The following is a 9,304-nucleotide window of genomic DNA, read 5'->3' as shown; positions in this document are numbered from 1 at the left end:
CCGAGTGGGGCTGGGATTGAACTCAGGTTTCTGGTCCCTGGAGCCTGTGCCTTAGGGACTCCTCTGCCTGGAATCCACTGGGGCTGGGAAAGAGGCCTGTGGCCTTGTAGTCCACTGTATTTGGAACCAACAAGGGTCAGAGATCTGAACATCCCATCTCAGGACAGGAATATTAAGGCCACAAAGGAGTGCTGTCTCTCTCTCTCTCTCTCTCTCTCTCTCTCTCTCTCTCTCTCTCTCTCTCTCTCTCTCACACACACACACACACACACACCCGGTGTCTGGGGGAGAGCAGGCTGACATCAGGAATGGTCAGGAAATTTGAGTGATGCCTATAGTCCCTTGTGAGTCTTAAAATTGTCACCTTTGGGCTGTGGCTCCCACAGCCAGCCTCTTTTTTTTAGGGGGGAGGGTACCAGGGATTGAACTCAGGGACACTTGCCCACGGAGCCACACCCCCAGCCCTATTTTGAATTTTATTTAGAGACAGGGTCTCACTGAGTTGCTTAGACCTTGCTTTAGCTGAGGCTGGCTTTGAACTCACGATCCTCCTGCCTCAGCCTCCTCCTGCCTCAGCTGGGATGACAGGCGTGAGCCTCTGTGCCTGGCGCAACCTCTTTCTTGTTTGGACTCTTGGGCTCAACTAGGACCTTAGGACTCAGGGGGAAAGTGCATCTCACAGCCTCAGCTGGTGCCCACCCACCAGCCCAGAAGCTGGGCACAGCCGGCTCCTCCCCCCAGCAACTGCCCTTATCTGGAGAGCAATTTGGGTTGGTGGGGAGGGCTGGGGAGGCCTGGGGCTCCAGCAGGCAAGGTGGGGAGGCGAGATAGGGAAGTGGGGAGGGGGCCAGGCCTGCCGGGAGGGGCCAAGGGGCGGCTGGGCCAGGCTGGGCCTCGCCAGCCTGGCCTGCGGTGGCTTCTCCTGCCTTCCTTCCTGCCAGGGAGACACCGCACCTTTAATTAGCAAGTGCCAGCCTCTCCCGATTCATCACAGTCACTGCCTAATTAGCCACACACTGCAGGCCCCGCCCCCAGCTCTCAACCGAGCTGCTGCCTCTCTCAAGGTGGGTGCTACCACCTCCTAGTGTTCCCTGTGTCCCCAAGCTCATTCTGTTCCCCAGAGTGCTGGGTGGGGGGCGTGGCTGGAACCTCAAGGAGACCCTGGGCGTGGCCGCTGGCATTCAAAGCCCCCAGCAGACCCCAGGCAGGGCTTGTGGGCTGCCCCGGCTGCTGGGGCAGAGCCCGGGCCTGTCCACTGCCGGAGGACAGCAGCTTCTCCCCCGGGGGCTGCTGGGACACCCTCCAGTCTGCTCTGTGGCTGTTGGGATAAGATCACTGGCCCCGGCTGCTCCACCCTCAGCCACAAGGGGACCCTGGTTTGGTTTCTTCTGTTCTTTCCTTCCCAGAGCCCAGCCAGCTCCCCCAGGGGCCTGTCCCTCTGAAGAGGGGCCTATTCTTGGACCTTGACAGCAGTAGCCAGAACCTGGAGGCCTGAGGGAAGGCCAAGGGCAGGTGGTGGCCTGGGGTGGTGCGTGCCCTGTGCACACATGTGGGGACCCGGCTCTGGGAGCCGGGACACGGGAGCAAGCCCTCAGTCTGTGGCTGAAGACTCCCTGGGAAGGGGAAGGGGTGCCCTGGAGTGGCCCCCACACCCTTTTGGGCAGAGCCCGGAAGCCTCTGGCTGCCCTGGGGCTGCCCCCCAGGCCCCTGGGGACCAGGACAAGCAGGTCAGCCAGCTCGGCAGCCCACGCTCTGCTGGTGGAAGGGCACACCCACCTGCCTGCTGGTGACAAGGACCCACCAGCTGGACCAGCGTTGCCCCGCCCTGAGGGCAGCCGGCGAGGCTCTGGTGCAGGTCGCCTGCACAGCCACCGGCCCGCCACCAGCCTGCGCCGTGCCTCAGTTTCCCCCTCGGTGGCTGCGCCATGGGTGGCGGGGGACTCAGTGAGCTGCCAGGTGGAAAGTTCCAGGAACGGCACCTGGCAGAGGGTGTTCTCGGCCACCGTTGGCTGCTTCTGACGTTATCGGTCTCCCTTTTACAGCCAGAGCCTGCTGCCGGGCTGAGGGGCGGGGGAGGCTGTCCCACCGTCCACCGGAGGCCAGACATCGGGTGGACAGAGAAAAGGAGGAAGAAACAGACAGCCAGGGCCGTGGCGCCCGCTGGTGACCCCAGCCGCTCGGGAGGCTGAGGCAGGAGGATCGCCAGCTCAAGGCCAGCCTCGGCAATTTGTTGAGGTTGTGGCTCAAAATGAGAAAAAAAAAAATACAAAGGGCTGGGGTGTTGCCCAGTGGTCAGGGCCCCCTGGTCCAGTCCCCAGCGCGGCCAAAACACAAAACAAACAACAAAACCACGGAGTAAAGCCCACGCTCGGCAGTGGAGAGGTGTCCATGCCAATCTCTGGGTTGTGCCACGGACAGGTCGTAGGTGACCATTATGAGAGACTGGTGGAGGGTCGTCGGAGCCCGCTCTACACTGTGCAGTTTTGTGAGCCCAAAGTTATTCCCCGGAAAAGCTCGTTGTAAGGAAGCGGTTTCAGGGGACACGCAGTAAAGGGGGGGCAGAGAGGGAGCACGGGGGCGGGTCACTCTAGACGGGAGGGACATTTCTGGGGAGCAGCACTTGAGCAGAGCTGAGGGACATGGACAAGACCAAGATCAGGGGAGGGCCCAGCAGGAGGAGGGCCAGGTGACACAGAGGCAGGAGCCTCTGTGTGCCCACCTCGGGGCACAGTCTGCGGGAGGCACCCAGTGAGCCCCACACCCTCTGCACTGTTTCGGGGGCTGACCACTAACTACAAGGCTCAGCGGGGACCGGGAGGGACCTGGGATGCGCCAACACCCCTGTACCCAGACGTTGCCACCTGAGCAGCCCCGACCACGCACCATTTCCCCTCCTGGGACAGGGAGAGGCGGCTCCGGGCTGGAACTGCCTCTGGCGCTCCCGGGTCTTCACAGTCAGCCGTGTCCTCAGCCTTTTTTTTTTGGTATTCTGTTTGGAGACAGGGTCTGGCTGAGTTGCTGAGGCTGGCTTTGAACTCGCCATCCTCCTGTCTCAGCCTCCTGAGCCGCTGGGACCACAGGCGCTAGGATGACAGACGTGGGCCACAGTGCCCAGTGGGGCGGGGGCAACCTCCCTGTCCACCCAGGGCGAGACCTGGAGAGCAGAGACCCACCTGTGCCCATGGCAAGCGACAGGCCTCTCCTTGGAAGGGGCGACCCCAGGGCCTGGAGGCTGCCTGGGGCCTGGCTGGGAGGCCTGAAGAGGGTGGAGGGGCAGAGCTGGGCAGGGCGTGGGCGGTTCTGGCCAGCACGAGGCCAGGTCAGGCCAGGGGCAGCTCTGTACAGTACTTATATAGTCAACTATGGCGACAGTGACAATAAAACAACAGAGAGCGTTAGGGCCCCTCACTGTGTCCCCCCACTGGGTCTGGGGCCTATTTCTTGTGCTTTCCACGGGCGCCATCTGGACGGCTCCTCCTGATTTTCTTTTTCTCTTTTTTGGTCTGGGGCCTCACTCACGCTAGGCAGGCGCTCTATCATGGAGCCACGTCCCCAGCCCTTTTAGAGACAGGGACTTGCTAAGTTGCTGAGGCTGGCCCCCCTCCTGCCTCAGCCCCCCGAGTAGCTGGGATCTTGGTCGTGGGCCGCCACACCCAGCTGTCAGACTGCTCCCCCATTTGTGGGGCTGGGGATTGGGCTCATGAAGGCCGGCACGCGCTCAGCCGCTGAGCCTCACCCCCAGCCTGGACGGCCCTCTCTTGACCAGCAGAGCCTGAGGCCTGAGGCGCCTCCCGCCAGGAGGCCTTGAACCCAGGGGGCCTTCTTGCCTCACGTCAGCCCTCCCAAGAGAATAGCAAGGTTAAGGACTCCTCGAAGGCCATGCCGCTGAGGCAGGACGGGACTCTCTGAATCGTGATGTAGATGAGGAGACTGAGGCTCAGAGGGGCTGAGGAACCAGCCTGGGGCACCCAGCAAGGAAGCCCAGGATCCAGGTTCCAAGAGTCTCCCTGAGCCCCTAGCCAACCAGACCCAGGAGACTGACCCTCTCTGTCACCAGGCTGCTGCCCCTCTTGTGACCTGGCTCCCACCAGGGACCCAGGAAAGAGCCTGCCTGGAGGGCTGGCAGATGAGTGATAGGCAGTGGCCAAGCCCCGAGTGGCGAACATGGGGACCCGTTCTGAGGGAGGGCAGGAGGGACCCCAGGAGGGGAATAGATGGAGCCCCCTCCCTGCCCACAGCCACTCAGCCACCCAGGAACCCTGGAAGTCAGGGACCAGGCGTCCATGACGAGGGCCAGGGGCCTCAGGACAGAAGTGTTTTCCGAGGTTTGGGAGCCTGTCCCCGCCCCGCCCCAGGTGCCCACCTGTCCTCAGCTGCTGGGGGGCCAGTGAGCGGGACGCGGGAGACAGCTGCATCTGGGAGTAGGGGACAGAGACCTCCAGGAGCCCAGGTCAAGGGCCAGCTGGGATCCTGAGGAGGGTCTCCTATCAGCAGGGAGCCTCGGCTGGCCTGAGTTGGCATGTTCAGAAAAATAACTTACTGTCCCCCTCAAGGTGATTAGATGATGGGGCAGAAGCAGCCAGATTCTCGGGGGCACAGAGCAACCCGATGCCAGGTGGTTTTTTTATTATTATTATTTTTTTGGTACTGGGGATTGAACCCAGGGGCACTCAGCCACTGAGCCACATCCCCACCCTATTTTGTGTTTTATTTAGAGACAGGGTCTCACTGAGTTGCTTAGTGCCTCGATTTTACTGAGGCTGGCTTTGAACTCATGATCCTCCTGCCTCAGCCTCTTGAGCTTCTGGGATCACAGGCGTGAGCCACTGTGGCGCCCAGTTTTGTTTGTTTTGTGGCCCTGGGGATGGAACCCAGGGCCTGGTGCATGTGAGACAAGCACTCGACCAACTGAGCTGTAACCCCAGCCCTTGTTTTTGTTCTCATCTCGGATGTGAGCCAGTTTCTTGGGGAGCTAGTCGCCCTGGGGTTCCCTTCCTCACATCCCAGGTGCTGAGAACCTGGGTTAGTATAAGGGTGTGGCCTGGGGAGGGAAGTAGGGCTCAGGCCCTGGGGCGTTTGTGGGTGATCCTACCCAAGCTGCAGCACAACAGCATGGGAAGGGGGCCGTGGGGCCCTGGCGGCAAAACCCAGCTTGGCTGTGCAGACGGCCCTGCTGAGTTCCTGGGCATTTAACTCACCCCTGTGAACTTCTAGTACCCCCTCTGCAAAGTGGGGTCTTCATCTTCTCGTACACACAGAGCTTCCTGCACAATGCATGGCATAGAGTAGGTGCTCAATAAATGGACTCTCCTCCACTGACTGGCTGATTAGTCTCATTTTCCAAATCCCCCATGGCCTGGAGAAGAGGCCATCTGGGGGAGGTGAAGTGGTTGCTGGATGTTAGACTTGCTGAGACATTGACAAGGAGCTGTGAGAGGCCACTTGGAAGTGGCACTGTCCCCGTCACTGGATCCTGAGGTCAGAGCTTTCCTCTGCAGGTGTGGAGGCTCCTGACCCTCCCTGGCCGGAGGCAGGCTCTCCCCACTTCTTTTGCAACTCCTTTTTCTAGAACCTTCTTGCAGTTGCTACCTTCAGTCCTGACAACGCTCTGGGCTCTGGGTCCTGTCTGGGCTGAGGGTGGCTGTGGGGTGGGGGTGGGGGAGCAGGGAGCTGAGCCAGTCCCAGCTGGGTGGCCCAGGAGGCTGGGTGGCCCTGAGGGGACCTCCCTCTCTGATCCCTGGAGCAGACTCAGAGCCCCTGGGTGGTGAGTGTGCACCCCCCCCCTGCACCCCTGGAGGGTGCTCCTCAGATGGGGGGTGTGATGGCTTTCTTTTGGGTACAGGGGTTGAGCGCCAGGGCTTAGCCACAGAGCCACATCCACGGCCCTTTTCTTTCTCATTTTGAGACAGGTCTTGCTGAGTGGCTGAGGCTGGCTTCCAACCTGCGATCCTCCTGCATCGGCCTCCCAAGCCTTTGGGATTACAGCTGTTCGACACCAGGCCGGCCGGGAGGACGATTTTTAACACAGCTTCCCCTCTTCTCTGTGGGTTGAAGCAACTTTGAGCTAAAAATGACCTTTATTATCAGGGTTTTGCCAGGAGGAGATTCAACAGATGTTGGACAGAAAGGGGTTTTCTGCATGAAATAAATTTGGGAAACACCAACACAAACATCCAACAGATCTCCTCCCTGCAGGGCTCCTCAGAACCTCTCCTGTCCTGTGGGAAGTTCTGAGAGGCCACTGGATCTCCACCAGCACCCAGGCCAGTGTGACTGTGGTGGCTTTTAATTTTTTCGGTCTGGAGTATCTTGGGAGTTTAGAAGTCTGTGGAACCCCATTAGGAAGTGCCAAAATAGCCACCACCCCTGTTTCCTGCACGACTTGCAGCTGGAGGGTTCAGGGGGAGGAGAGACTCTAGGGTCCGAAGATGTAAAAGGATGTAAGAGATGCTGTAGCCTGGTGTGTGTGTGTGTGCTTGCGTGCGTGCGTGTGTGTGTGTGTGTGTGTGTGTGTGTGTGTGTGTGTGTGGTGCTGGGGATTGAACCCAGGGCCTTGGGCATGGGGGAAAGCACTCTGCCAACTGAGCTGTAGCCCCAGACCCTCAGCCCTTTTTATTTTTTATTTTGAAACAGGGTCTTGCTAAATTACCCAGCCTGACCTTGAACCTGTGATCCTCCCGTCTCAGCCTGTAGAGTAGCTGGGATCGCAGGTGTGAGTGTGTATGTGTGTATTTTATAGTACTCTGTAGCCTGGTGCATATTAGGCAAGTGCTCTACCACCGAGCTCCCTACCCCTCCCGCCCCTCTTCTGTTTGTTTTGTTTTTAGATACTCTCACTCAATTGCTGAAACTGGCCTTGAACTTGTGATCCTCCTCCTCCTGCTTCAGCCTTCCAAGGAGCTGGGATTATAGGCAAAGTGGTCCTTCCCAGTTTTAGCCTATATTTAATCTTGATTAATTAATTTACCTATTTATTTATTTAGTGGTACTGAGACATGAACCCAGTGGTGCTCTACTACTGAGTAGGAGGCTGGCCTCAATTTGTAATCCTCCTGCCTCAGCCTCCCAAGTAGCTGGGATTCCAGGTGTGTGCCACCCTGCCCGGCTTAGCTGAGTTTATAATAACTCTTTTGTCAGCATTAGCCCATTTAATCTTCACAACCACCCTACAGAGTGGCACTGCTGTCACCTCTGTGGTTCAGGGTGAGCAGGGGCCCTGAGCCCAGGCTGCCTGAGGCCTCCCTTGCAGAACACCCAGCCCCTATCCCAGGAGCGGCTTTCCTGCTGCAGCTGGTTTCGGGCACTCTTGAAAGAGCCTGCAGCTTCCGCTTCACGAGGTGACAGAACTCCAGTCTGAGGCCTGGGGACAAGCCACGGGTGCACCCTGGTCACCTCCAGGAACAGCCTGGCTGCACCAAGAGGCTGCATGGGGTCTCATTTCATCCTTGCCCTGGTTGTCTCCATTTACGGGTGAGGTTGTGAGAGAACATAGGTTCAGAGTGGGGGAGTAACTGGCCTACGGTCACACAGCAAGGAGATGGTAGGACTGGCCTTTGAACCCAGGTGGTCGGAATCCAAAGCTGAGCCAGGTTTTGAAGACTCAGGTGCCTCTGGTGGAGAAGCCGTGGATTTCTGGTGCCGGGGTCAGGGCACAGCGGCGGGGCCAGGCCCCAGACCCCCTCCTCCTCTGACCACCTGCCTCCTACAGGCTGTGAAAGCGCCCCTCCAGGCAGATGTGCGTTAGGGCCCCTGTTCACCCCCAGGCTGCCCCTTTCTTTAGACGGCTAACAGTCCTAGCATGAAAACAGGCCCACGGGTCGCTGCCACCCAGGGCGCAGGGAGAAGCAGCTGCCCGCGGCCTCCCCAGCCCCAGCCTCCCCCGCCTCCCCGCCTCCTGGACAGGGCCTCGGCGGCTCTGTCCCCTGGGCCTGGGCTTTCGGGTCTGTGCACTTTTCTTCCCTTTGGCTCCCTGGCGGCCAAGACGGAGTCTGTGCATCTGCCCCAACAGTCCTGCTTTTCCAGCGGCTCTGCTGACCCTCCCCTGTCCAGACGGAAAACAAAAGCCCAGGAGGGGAGGGGGGACAGGCTTGGGTGGTGGGTGCAGTGGCATCAGTGGGAAGGCCCCCCGGCCCGGGCACACCTCCTGGCGCCCCCCAGCCTCCGTGAAGTGGGTGCTACAGTCGAGGGAACTGAGGCCGGGACTGAGGCCGGGGACTGCCTCCCTGGGGTCCAGTTGGCCTGGTCCAAAGCCTGTGTTCTGGCCACTTCTTGACCCTCCAAGGGGGTCCCTTCCCAAGGCTTTAGCTCCGTCCACCAGAGGGACTGTGGTCATTCCCCAGACCTGGAAAGAGGGACACCAAGGAAAAGTCCCTGCTTGGATGTCTCAGGTTACAAGGATTTTTCCACGAGCCCCTCCTGGGGCTGAGCCTTCTGCTGGGCCGTGGGCTCTGGAAGGCTCCCAGGCTGCTCTGCTGGGGGCTCACTGTCTGAACAGGATTAAATAAAGTGGAACATCTTTCTTTTCTTTTTGTGGTCCTGGGGATTGAACTCAGGGGGGCTTTACCACTGAGCCACATCCCAGCCCTTTTATTTTGTTTTTTATTTTGAGAAGTTCTTGCTAAGATGCTGAGGCTGGCCTCAAACTTGTGATCCTCCTGCCTCGGCCTCCCCTGAGTGGCTGGAATTCATGGTGTGCACCACTCCCAGCTCTTTTTAGTTGTTGCTGCCTGTGGTGCTGCCATGGCCCCAGAGCCTGCCAGGCAGGTGCTCCCCCGCTGAGCCACATCCCAGCCCAGACAGAGCATCCTGAGTCACACCTGCCGCCCCTGCCCAGAGGACGCCCTGGAATCTCTAGGTAAGTCAGGCCGACCCCTGTGCAGAGCGCGGCAGGGTGGCCTCAGATGAGGTCCTGCCCACCGGCTCTGTGAGCACCTCTGCGGCCCGCTGGGTGAAGGCCCACCCACGTGAAGGGCTGGGGAGTGGGCCCAGGCATCGGTGTCCACTGATCGGGAGAGAAGAGGACGGAGGCTCCTGCCCTGGGGACGCCACACACAAAAGGTGTGGTCAAGTCTGTCCCCATGTCCCCAGTCAGGCTTGGTCCCCTCCCCAAACTCCCACCGCAGCTGTCCCGCACATTTTTGCTCATTTCGTCTGGTCTGCAGAGCTGGGGATGGGACCTGGCCACACCTGCAGACTCGGGCTCTGCCACCGAGCCACCTCTTGGGAGTTTGTGTCCTGCCCTGGTCTCTGTCCTCCTCTGCTGCCTGTCCCTCTTCTTCAGTCACACCTCCTTCAGGATGACCTC

Source organism: Urocitellus parryii, chromosome 6 (assembly GCF_045843805.1).
Source record: "Urocitellus parryii isolate mUroPar1 chromosome 6, mUroPar1.hap1, whole genome shotgun sequence".
Taxonomy (NCBI): domain Eukaryota; kingdom Metazoa; phylum Chordata; class Mammalia; order Rodentia; family Sciuridae; genus Urocitellus; species Urocitellus parryii.
This window is presented reverse-complemented; position numbering follows the sequence as displayed.